The following is a 13,057-nucleotide window of genomic DNA, read 5'->3' as shown; positions in this document are numbered from 1 at the left end:
GACATGATATGAGATACATGACACGCAAGCAAAGACAAGGCAACAATAGCGAATAACTGGACGACACCTGGCACATCGGTCTCGGGGCGTCACAAGAATCTTGTACGGAAGGCCTTGCTTACAAGAGCCCGGGCTGCGGCGTGGTGACCGCCGAGTCCGGCGTGAATTTCTGCCAAAAGGTTCCGCCCTTCCTCTTCGGAGATGCATCTTTGAAGGACTCCGGTAGTGCTTTTTTTGTATAGTTCTCCCTCATGGACCCTGTAGGCCTTGGATCGCCGCACTATGCAGCGTGCCTCATTTTGGTCCTCCAGAAGTTCATGTCTAGTTAGGTAGGCCAGGAATGGTTCTGTCCACGGGGCAATGATGGCCATTATTACGTGGGCGGAAGGTGTTATTTCGGTGGCGGAGCCTCCGATTGTGTCAGAGTGTTCGGTATCGGGTATTTTGGCCGGGTCCAGACTATTGTTACCGGTGTCCCCTTCCCATACTATAGATGGCTTGAACAGCCTCTCCAAAAATATGTTGGGGGGACCGCATCGCGTTTTGCACCAATGTGGGCGACGATATCCGCCGCCTGATTGTTTTCCCGAGCCACATGGTGAAATTCGAGCCCCTCAAACTGAGCTGACATTTTTAGGACGGCGTTTCGATAGGCCACCATTTTCGGATCCTTGGCGTCAAAGTCTCCATTTATTTGGGATATTGCGAGGTTTGAATCCCCACACACCTCCAGGTGTTGAATGCCCATGGAGACTGCCATCCGAAGACCATGCAACAGAGCTTCGTATTCGGCTGCGTTGTTGGAGTCTGTATACAATATTTGCAGTACGTACTGAATGGTATCTCCGGTTGGGGACGTCAGGACGACGCCAGCCCCTAGACCAGCCAGCATTTTAGAACCGTCGAAGTGCATGATCCAATTGGAGTATGCGCCGTACTCTTTAGGGAGTTCGGCCTCCGTCCATTCGGCGACAAAGTTGGCCAATACTTGCGACTTAATGGCTCACCGAGGTTTGTATGTTATGTCGAACGGGAGGAGCTCAATGGCCCATTTGGCAATCCGGCCCATGGCATCGCGGTTGTTAATAATATCATTGAGTGGCACCTCCGAGGCTACTGTAATCGAACACTCCTGAAAGTAGTGTCGCAGTTTCAGGGATGCCATGAATACCGCATAGGCTATCTTTTGATAATGTGGGTACCGTGATTTGCATGGAGTGAGGATGGTGGATACATAATATACTGGCTTTTGAAGAGGGAGTTTATGTCCGTCCGCTTCTCGTTTGACGACGAGCACTGTGCTTACAACTTGATGGGTTGCCGCAATGTATAATAGCATTGGTTCACCGATGTTTGGCGCGGCCAGGATTGGGTTGGTTGCCAGTATGGCTTTTATTTCTTCCAATCCGGCTGTGGCAGCGTCCGTCCACTCGAAGTGTTCGGTGCACCAAAGGAGGCGATAAAGGGGTAATGCCTTTTCTCCTAAGCGGGAGATAAAGCGGCTTAGAGCTGCCACGCATCCAGTTAACTTCTGGATTTGTTTGAGGTCTGTTGGGGTAGCCAACTGTGACAAAGCTCGGATTTTGGCCGGATTAGCTTCAATACCTCTACTAGAGACAATGAAACCCAGGAGCTTTCCGGCTGGTACGCCGAAAATGCATTTTTCTAGATTGAGCTTGATGTCGTATGTTCGGAGGTTGTCGAATGTAAGCCTCAATTCGTCTATCAAAGAGTCGACGTGTTTGGTTTTGACGACCACATTGTCTACGTATGCCTCTACTGTTTTGCCGATTTGTTTCTCCAGACATGTCTGAATCATGCACTGATATATTGCGCCGGTGTTTTTGAGCCCAAAAGGCATTGTGTTGAAACAGAAGGGACCGTATGTTGTGATGAATGTCGTTGCGGTTTGGTCAGACTCCGCCATCTTGATTTGGTGGTAACCGAAGTATGCGTCGAGGAAACACAATGACTCGTGTCCTGTGGTAGCATCAATAATTTGATCGATGCGGGGGAGGGGGAAGGGATCCTTTGGGCAAGCTTTATTGAGGTCCTTGAAATCGACACAAAGGCGCCGGGATTTATCCTTCTTTGGTACCATCACCAGGTTTGCTAGCCAGACCGGGTGTTTTGTTTCTCTGATGAATCCGGCCTCCAATAACTTGGCTAGTTCCTCTCCCATGGCCTGTCTCTTAGGTTTGGAGAAACGCCGAAGAGCTTGCTTGGCCGGCTTGAATCCCTTTAGGATATTGAGGCTATGCTCGGCCAGTCTGCGGGGGATTCCTGGCATGTCTGAGGGATGCCAGGCGAATATGTCCCAATTCTCGCGCAGGAACTCTCGTAGTGCGGCGTCAACGGTGGGGTTTAATTGTGCCCTGATGGAGGCTGTTTTTGTAGGGTCCGTTGGGTGGACTTGGAATTTGACTATTTCATCTGCTGGTTTAAAAGAGGTGGACTTGGATCTCTTGTCGAGTATCACGTCGTCCCTGTCCACTGTGGAGCGTAGCGTGGTTATTTCCTCGGCCGAGAGGGCTTTGGATAATGCCTCGAGGGCCAGTGCGGCTGTTTTGTTTTTGGCGCGGAGTGCTGTGTCCAGATAACTCGCGAGAGTGATGATTCCGTTGGGCCCGGGCATTTTGAGCTTCATGTACCCATAATGGGATACGGCTTGGAAGATCGTGAACGCCTCACGTCCTAAAAGGGCATGGTATCCACTGCTGAACAGGGCCACTTGAAATGTAATTTCTTCAGACCTATAGTTCTCTGGCGTACCGAATACCACATCTAGTGTGATTTTCCTAGCGCATCGTGCCTCCCGACTGGGTATGATTCCCCTGAAGGTTGTGCTACTTTGCTCAATGCGGTTCCAGTCTATTTCCATTTTTTTGAAGAGTTTCCTCATAGATGAGGTTTAATCCGCTGCCGCCGTCCATGAGTACTTTGGTGAGTCGAAAGCCGTCCACAATTGGACTGAGGACTAGCGCGGCTGGTGCTCGGGCTGTTCGGAATTTAGGTTCGTCACTGGCATTGAAGGTAATAGCCGTGTCACTCTATGGATTTATTGGTGCTACATGGCAGATTTCGGCCATGCTGCGGAGTGTTCGCTTGCGCCTATTATTTGACGCGAAGGTCTCAAAGACTGTTAACACCGTATTGTTATCCATGGGATGGTGCTCTGTGGCATTTGGGATAAGAAGATCCTCACCACTTTTGGCCACCTGCCGGAGTATCCAACATGCTCTAAGGCTGTGCGTTGGTATTGTATCCGCTGTACTATGAATTTTGCAGGGTCCGTTAAGCCATCCCTCTAGTACGGTTCCATGCCGTGCAGAGAGTTTTTGTTTCTTTGCAACTAGCTCGGGTGTCTTATGATAGTGCACCCTTTTACTTCGGACTGGGTGTATATTCGGAGCCGGATTATCCCAAAATTTCGTTTCGGTTTTCCAGGCGCTTTCCATCGCACAATACTTTCGTACTATGGATGCCAAGTCAGCGAAGCATGATATGTCACGGAGACTTAAGGCGTTAAGGATTCCCTTGTCCGTGTAATTATTGCAGAAAAGTGAGATTGCATCTTCCTCGCGACAGTCCTTAACCTTGTTCATCACAAGGAGGAATCTGGCCCAATGATGATGTACTGTTTCATGGGGCTCTTGCCTGATGTGGGAAAGATCGTTAATGTCTGGGTGGGTGGGTGGATTTGAGTCCGAACCCCTACCCGATCTGAGACCCAGGGGCCGAGGAGTTTCCAATCTTGGAGGTTCGGGTTCCGGAGTGCTGTCCGATAAGTCTGGCCCGCTGCCTGATTCTAGGTTCAGGGCTTGGGTGATGTCCTCCCGTAAGCGGGTATCTGGCTCGGAGAGCTCAGGAATCTGGACATAGTTAGTCCTCAAAATAGAGGAAGAGTTGCCGCATTGTTCCTCCACCACCGCAACGTGATGGGTGACCGATGGAGAGTTAATCTCCCTTTAATCGGGTTTAAGCCCAATCCGATCATAGTCCGTGGCGACTCCCAAGGCAGCGATGCGATCCAAGAGTTCGTTTAGGGAAGAGAGCTCCATTGGATCCATCTGCTCGGCGAATTCCAAGCCGACGTGGAGGCTGTTCTTGATGACCCGAGAAGTCATCATCGGTGCAGCGGCCGAACAGGCAGTCATGATGAAACTGCCTAGCCAGAGAGTTTGGCCGACAGCCAGAGCTCCCCCGGCGGTAATGTTGTTTTTAACAACGAGATGAGCCATCCTTCCTTATGGTGACGTCACAGAGGAACTCTCAATGAAAGCACCAATGTCGGTGTCAAAACCGGCGGATCTCGGGTAGGGGGTCCCGAACTATGCGTCTAAGGCGGATGGTAACAGGAGGCAGGGGACACGATGTTTTACCCAGGTTCGGGCCCTCTTGATGGAGGTAAAACCCTACGTCCTGCTTGATTTATTCTTGATTATATGAGTATTACAAGAGTTAATCTACCACGAGATCGGAGAGGCTAAACCCTAGAAGCTAGCCTATGGTATGATTGTATGTTGTCCTACGGACTAAAACCCTCCGGTTTATATAGACACCGGAGGGGGCTAGGGTTACACAAGGTCGGTTACAAAGGAGGAGATATACATATACGTATTTCCTAGCTTGCCTTCCACGCCAAGTAGAGTCCTATCCGGACATGAGACAAAGTCTTCAATCTTGTATATTCATAGTCCAATAATCCGGCCAAAGGATATAATCCGGCTGTGCGGATACCCCCTAATCCAGGACTCCCTCAGCCACCTTGGCTGAGTGTGATCTTCATGAGATCGGGCGCATAGAACCACACCCTATTCTAGCTCAGGACTGATTTGGGAAGCTAGATCTTGAGGTAGTACGAGTCGGGGTGCAGCTGGATATTTTCACCCCATGGTCGCAAACAATCCTGCCATTCTTCTGAACTTTAACCGGAAAGCAATATCTCCACGACTCGAAGTGTGGCTCCATCCCTAGAAAGCAGTTGCATAGCATGATGAAGTTCGCCATTTGAAGAATTCCATTTGGCGTAAGGTCATGGAGTTGACATCCGTAGAAGAAGAGGAGCCCGTGCATGAAATGATGCAAAGGTAAAGAAATCCCTCTTGGTACTTGATAGATGGTTTATATACGTCACTGAGTGCCCCATTGGTCGTGCACCACCCGATCTGCATCCATCGACGCGAGCATTGCTTTATCTTTTCTCGAAAGAGACCATGGGCAACCTCCTTTGGGGCAAAAACCCGTCCACGAAGAATTCCTTCAGATGTTGGCCTTGCTGATGGAGGCAAATGCCACCTCTTCCATTCCCTTCTTGCCCTTCTTATCCTTGCCAGTGGCACCACTCTGGTTGTCGATGCTCCGGCATGTGCTCCAGTCACCGCCACGACCATGACCTCCTTCATCACGGCCATGGCCTCTGTCAGCGTGAACCATTTGTAGATTTGGTTGGGCCGTGGGAAAAGTAAGGGGATTGGAGTAAAGAAGATGGATCTTGCAAGATCTCTTGGTAATGGTGGACTGGCGGGGAGGAGGAAGAAAGCAACTATGAAAGTTGTGAAATGGGGGAAGAAATCGGCGAGAGAAGGCTTCCTACCTTTATAGCCATGCGGATAACCAAGCGCTGGATACAACACAATGACGCGTACACCACATCATATGTTCCCACTTCACGCGCTACGGGCGCGAGAATCCAGGCGCCATCATGGCCAAAGGGAAGCATATCCGTGCCGCTTGACTGCTCTCGTGTTTTGGCGGTGATAGTGATGGAATGTGACCATCGTGAAGCCCCACTACACCTCGGTCCTCATGCTAGATCAGTTAATAGTCAAACATGATGTCACCATGCATGCAGAAGCTATGGGTTGGTCCCCTACAAGCATCCATTTTCCAGGACTAAGAGACGGAACTCTGGTGGGTTCTCCGAAGAAGATGAAAGGTGAGACCAAAGCAAAGCCAACAACGTTCCGCCTGCAAAAGATCCGAGAAGAAGACATGCTAGCTAAAGCCAGAAAGATTAAAGCCGGAAGTTGACATGATAAAAACCAAGGTATCATGAGCACGTTGATAATGGGTGTTGGGGAACGTAGTAATTTCAAAAAAAAATCCTACGCACACGCAAGATCATGGTGATGCATAGCAGCTAGAGGGGAGAGTATCATCTACGTACCCTTGTAGACCATAAGCGGAAGCGTTATGAGAGCGCGGTTGATGTAGTCGAACGTCTTCACGATCTGACCGATCCAAGTACCGAACGCACGGCACCTCCGAGTTCAGCACACGTTTAGCTCGATGACGTCCCACGAACTCCGATCCAGCAGAGCTTCACGGAAGAGTTCCGTGAGCATGACGGCGTGATGAAGGTGATGATGTTGCTACCGATGCAGGGCTTTGCGTAAGCACCGCTACGATATGATCGAGGTGGATTATGGTGGAGGGGGGCACCGCACACGGCTTGGAACAATCAACTTATGTGTTCTAGGATGCCCCCTGCCCTCGTATATAAAGGAGCAAGGGGGAGGCCGGCCGGCCCTCCTAAGGCGCGCCAGGAGGAGGAGTCCTCCTCCTAGTAGGAGTAGGACTCCCCTTTCCTACTACTAGGAGGAGGAAAGCAAGGAGGAGAGGGAGAAGGAAGGAGAGGGAGGAAAGGGGGAAAGGGGGGCCGCCCCCCTAGTCCAATTCGGTTTGGGCTAGGGGGCCGCGCGCCGTGCCTCCTTTCTTCCACCACTTGGCCCATGAGGCCCCATACTTCTTCCCTGTATTCCCGTAACTCCCCAGTACTCCGAAAAATGCCCGAATCACTCGGAACCTTTTCGATGTCCAAATATAGTCGTCCAATATATCGATCTTTACATCTCAACCATTTCGAGACTCCTTGTCATGTCCCCGATCTCATCCGGGACTCCGAACTACCTTCGGTACATCAAGTCACATAAACTCATAATACCGATCATCACCGAACGTTAAGCGTGCGGACCCTATGGGTTCGAGAACTATGTAGACATGACCGAGACACGTCTCTGATCAATAACCAATAGCGGAACCTGGATGTTCATATTGGCTCCTACATATTCTACGAAGATCTTTATCGGTCAAACCGCATACAAACATACGTTGTTCCCTTTGTCATCGGTATGTTACTTGCCCGAGATTCGATCGTTGGTATCTCAATACCTAGTTCAATCTCGTTACCGGCAAGTCTCTTTACTCGTTCCGTAATGCATCATCCCGCAACTAACTCATTAGTCACAATGCTTGCAAGGCTTATAGTGATGTGCATTACCGAGAGGGCCCAGAGATACCTCTCCGACAATTGGAGTGACAAATCCTAATCTCGATCTATGCCAACTCAACAAGTACCATTGGAGACACTTGTAGAGCACCTTTATAATCACCCAGTTATGTTGTGAGGTTTGGTAGCACACAAAGTGTTCCTTCAGTACTCGGGAGTTGCATAATCTCATAGTCATAGGAACATGTATAAGTCATGAAGAAAGCAATAGCAACAAACTAAACGATCATCGTGCTAAGCTAACGAATGGGTCAAGTCAATCACATCATTCTCTAATGATCTGATCCCGTTAATCAAATGATAACTCATGTCTATGGTTAGGAAACATAACCATCATTGATTCAACGAGCTAGTCAAGTAGAGGCAAACTAGTGACACTCTGTTTGTCTATGTATTCACACATGTACTAAGTTTCCGGTTAATACAATTCTAGCAGGAATAATAAACATTTATCATGATATAAGGAAATATAAATAATAACTTTATTATTGCCTCTAGGGCATATTTCCTTCAGTCTCCCACTTGCACTAGAGTCAATAATCTAGTTCACATCGTCATGTGATTTAACACCAATAGTTCACATCTTTATGTGATTAGTTCACATCTCCATGTGACTAACACCCAAAGGGTTTACTAGAGTCAATAATCTAGTTCACATCGCTATGTGATTAACACCCAAAGAGAGATCTTGTTTTGCTTGTGAGAGAAATTTAGTCAACGGGTCTGCAACATTCAGATCCGTATGTAATTCGCAAATTTCTATGTCTACAATGCTCTGCACAGAGCTACTCTAGCTAATTGCTCCCACTTTCAATATGTATCCATATCGAGACTTAGAGTCATCTAGATCGATGCAAAAAGCTTGCATCGACGTAACTCTTTTATCACCTCCATAACCGAGAAATATTTCCTTAGTCCTCTAAGGATAATTTTGACCGCTGTCCAGTGATCTACTCCTAGATCACTATTGTACTCCTTTGCCAGAATCATGCTAAGGTATACAATAGGACTGGTAAGCAGCATAGCATACTTTATAGAACCTATGACTGAGGCATAGGGAATGACTTTTCATTCTGTTTCTATTTTCTGCTGTGGTCGGGTCTTGAGTCTTTACTCAACTTCACACCTTGCAACACAGGCAAGAACTCCTTCTTTGACTGTTCCATTTTGGACTACTTCAAAATCTTGTCAAAGTATGTACTCAATGAAAATATATCAAGCGTCTTGATCTATATCTATAGATCTTGATGCTCAATGTGTAAGCAGCTTCATCGAGGTCTTTCTTTGAAAAACTCTTTTCAAACACGCCTTTATGCTTTCCAGAAAATTATACATTATTTCCGATCAACAATATGTCATTCACATATACTTATCAGAAATGTTGTAGTGCTCCCAGTCACTTTCTTGTAAATATAGGCTTCACCGCAAGTCTTTATAAAACCGTATGCTTTGATCACTTTATCAAAGAATATATTCCAACTCCGAGATGCTTGCACCAGTCCATAGATGGATCACTGGAGCTTGCTCACTTTGTTAGCACCTTTAGGATTGACAAAACCTTCTAGTTGCATCATATACAACTCTTCTTTTAAGAAATCTATGAAGGAATACAGTTTTTACATCCATTTGCCAAATTTCATAAAATGCGGCAACTTCTAACATGATTCGGACAGACTTTTAAGCATCGATACGAGTGAGAAAAATCTCATCGTAGGCAACACCTTGAACTTGTCGAAAACATTTTGCGACAATTCGAGCTTTGTAGATAGTAACACTACTATCAGCGTCCGTCTTCCTCTTGAAGATCCATTTATTCTTAATGACTCACCGATCATCGGGCAAGTCAATCAAAGTCCATACTTTGTTCTCATACATGGATCCCATCTCAGATTTCATGGCCGCAAGCCATTTTGCGGAATCTGGGCTCATCATCACTTCCTCATAGTTCGTAGGTTCATCATGGTCAAGTAACATGACATCCATAACATGATTACCGTACCACTCTGGTGCGGATCTCACTCTGGTTGACCTACGAAGTTCGGTAGTAACTTGATCTGAAGTTACATGATCATCATCATTAGCTTCCTCACTAATTGGTGTAGGAGTCACAGGAACAGATTTCTGTGATGAACTATTTTCCAATAAGGGAGCAGGTATAGTTACCTCATCAAGTTCTACTTTCCTCCCACTCACTTCTTTCGAGAGAAACTCCTTCTCTAGAAAGGATCCATTCTTAGCAACGAATGTCTTGCCTTCGGAGCTGTGATAGAAGGTGTACCCAACTGTCTCCTTTGGGTATCCTATGAAGACACTTTTCTCCGATTTGGGTTTGAGCTTATCAGGATGAAACTTTTTCACATAAGTATCGCAACCCCAAACTTTAAGAAACGACAACTTCTGTATCTTGCCAAACCACAGTTCATATGGCGTCGTCTCAACGGATTTAGATGGTGCCCTGTTTAACGTGAATGCAGTTGTCTCTAATGCATAACCCCAAAACGATAGTGGTAAATCGGTAAGAGACATCATAGATTGCACCATATCTAATAAAGTACGGTTACGATGTTCGGACACACCATTACGCTATGGTGTTCTAGGTGGCGTGAGTTGCGAAACTATTCTGCGTTGTTTCAAATGAAGACCAAACTCGTAACTCGAATATTCTCCTCCATGATCAGATCGTAGAAACTTTATTTTCTTGTTACGATGGTTTTCCACTTCACTCTGAAATTATTTGAACTTTTCAAATGTTTCAGATTTATGTTTCATCAAGAAGATATACCCATATCTTACTCAAATCATCCGTGAAGGTCAGAAAATAACGATACCTGCCGCGAGCCTCAACACTCATCGGACTGCATACATCAGTATGTATTATTTCCAACAAATCTGTTGCTTGCTCCATTGTTCTGGAGAACGGAGTCTTAGTCATCTTGCCCATGAGGCATGGTTCGCAAGCATAAACTGATTCATAATCAAGTGATTCCAAAAGCCCATCAACATGGATTTTCTTCATGCGCTTTACACCAATATGACCTAAACGGGAGTGCCACAAATAAGTTGCACTATCATTATTAACTTTGCATCTTTTGGCTTCAATATTATGAATATGTGTATCACTACGATCAAGATTCAATAAACCATTCACCTTGGGTGTATGACCATTGAGGGTTTTATTCATGTAAACAGAACAACAATTATTCTCTGACTTTAAATGAATAATTGTATTGCAATAAACATGATCAAATCATATTCATGCTTAACACAAACACCAAATAACATTTATTTAGGTTCAACACTAATCCCGAAAGTATAGGGAGTGTGTGATGATGATCATATCAATCTTGGAACCACTTCCAACACACATCGTCACTTCACCCTTAACTAGTCTCTGTTCATTCTGCAACTCCCGTTTCGAGTTACTAATCTCAGCAACTGAACTAGTATCAAATACTGAGGGGTTGCTATAAACACTAGTAAAGTACACATCAATAACATGTATATCAAATATACCTTTGTTCACTTTGCCATCCTTCTTATCCGCCAAATACTTGGGGCGGTTCTGCTTCTAGTGACCAGTCCCTTTGCAGTAGAAGCACTTAGTCTTAGGCTTAGGTCTAGACTTGGGCTTCTTCACTTGAGCAGCAACTTGCTTGACGTTCTTCTTGAAGTTACCATTCTTCCCTTTGCCCTTTTCTTGAAACTACAGGTCTTGTCAACCTCAACACTTGATGCTTTTCTTGATTTATACCTTCGTCGATTTCAGCATCACGAAGAACTTGGGAATCGTTCTGTTATCCCTTGCATATTATAATTCATCATGAAGTTCTAGTAACTTGGTGATAGTGACTAGAGAACTCTGTCAATCACTATCTTGTCTGGAAGATTAACTCCCATTTATTCAAGTGATTGTAGTACTCAGACATTCTGAGCACATGCTCACTAGCTGAGCTATTCTCCTCCATCTTGTAGGCAAAGTGCTTGTCAAAGGTCTCATACCTTTCGACATGGGCATGAGTCTGAAATGCTAATTTCAACTCTTGGAACATCTCAGTTGCTCCGTGGAGTTTCAAAAACGTCTTTGAAGCCCCGATTCTAAGCCATAAAGCATGGTGCACTAAACTATCAAGTAGTCATCATATCGAGCTTGCCAAACGTTCATAACGTCTGCATCTGCTCCTGCAATCGGTCTGTCACCTAGCGGTGCATTAAGGACATAATTCTTCTGTACAGCAATGAGGATAATCCTCAGATCACGGATCCAATCCGCTTCATTGCTACTAACATCTTTCAACCTAGTTTTCTCTAGGAACATATCATAAATAAAATGGGGAAGCTATACACGAGCAATTGATCTACAACATAGATATGCAAATACTATCAGGTACTAAGTTCATGATAAATTAAAGTTCAATTAATCATATTACTTAAGAACTCCCACTTAGATAGACATACCTCTAATCATCTAAGTGATCACGTGATCCAAATAAACTAAACCATGACCGATCATCACGTGAAATGGAGTAGTTTTCAATGGTGAACATCACTATGTTGATCATATCTACTATATGATTCACGCTCGACCTTTCAGTCTCAGTGTTCCGAGGCTCGTCAAGTTTAACCCGAGTATTCTGCGTGTGCAAAACTGGCTTGCACCCGTTGTATTAGAACGTTGAGCTTATCACACCCGATCATCACGTGGTGTCTCGGCACGACAAACTTTTTCAACGGTGCATACTCAGGGAGAACACTTGTACCTTGAATTTTTTTAGTGAGAGATCATCTTATAATGCTACCGCCGAACTAAGCAAAATAAGATGCATAAAGGATAAACATCACATGCAATCAAAATATGTGACATGATATGGCCATGATCATCTTGCGCCTTTGATATCCACCTCCAAAGTACCGTCATGATCTCTATCGTCACCGGCATGACACCATGATCTCCATAATCTTAATCTCTATCAACGTGCCATCACATGGCCATCTCGCCAACTATTGCTCTTGCAACTATTGCTATCGCATAGCGATAAAGTAAAGCAATTATTTGGCACTTGCATCTTACGCAATAAAGAGACAACCATAAGGCTTCTGCCAGTTGCCGATAACTTTGACAAAACATGAGCATCTCATACAACAACTTATATCTCATCACATCTTGACCATATCACATCACAACATGCTCTGCAAAAACAAGTTAGATGTCCTCTACTTTGTTGTTACAAGTTTTACGTGGCTGCTACGGGCTGGTATTGAATCTGATTCAACTAAAGTTGGAGAAACAGACACCCACTAGCCACCTGTGTGCAAAGCACGTCGGTAGAACCAGTCTCGCGTAAGCGTATGCGGAATGTCGGTCTGAGCCGCTTCATCCAACAATACTGCTGAATCAAGAATCAACTAGTGACGGCTAGCAATATGTATATACCCATGCTCACAACTCCTTTGTGTTCTACTCGTGCATATAACATCTACGCACAGACCTGGCTCGGATGCCACTGTTGGGGAACATAGTAATTTCAAAAAATTCCTACGCACACGCAAGATCATGGTGATGCATAGCAACGAGAGGGGAGAGTATCATCTACGTACCCTTGTAGACCGTAAGCGAAAGCGTTATGAGAACGCGGTTGATGTAGTCGAACGTCTTCACGATCCGACCGATCCAAGTACCGAACGCACGACACCTCCGAGTTCAGCACACATTTAGCTCGATGACGTCCCACGAACTCCGATCCAGTAGAGCTTCACGGGAGAGTTCCG

This window comes from Triticum urartu, chromosome 1A, assembly GCF_056163025.1.
Source record: "Triticum urartu cultivar PI428250 chromosome 1A, HENAU_Tu73, whole genome shotgun sequence".
Classification (NCBI taxonomy): Eukaryota; Viridiplantae; Streptophyta; class Magnoliopsida; order Poales; family Poaceae; genus Triticum; species Triticum urartu.
Note: the sequence above shows the minus strand (reverse complement) of the source record.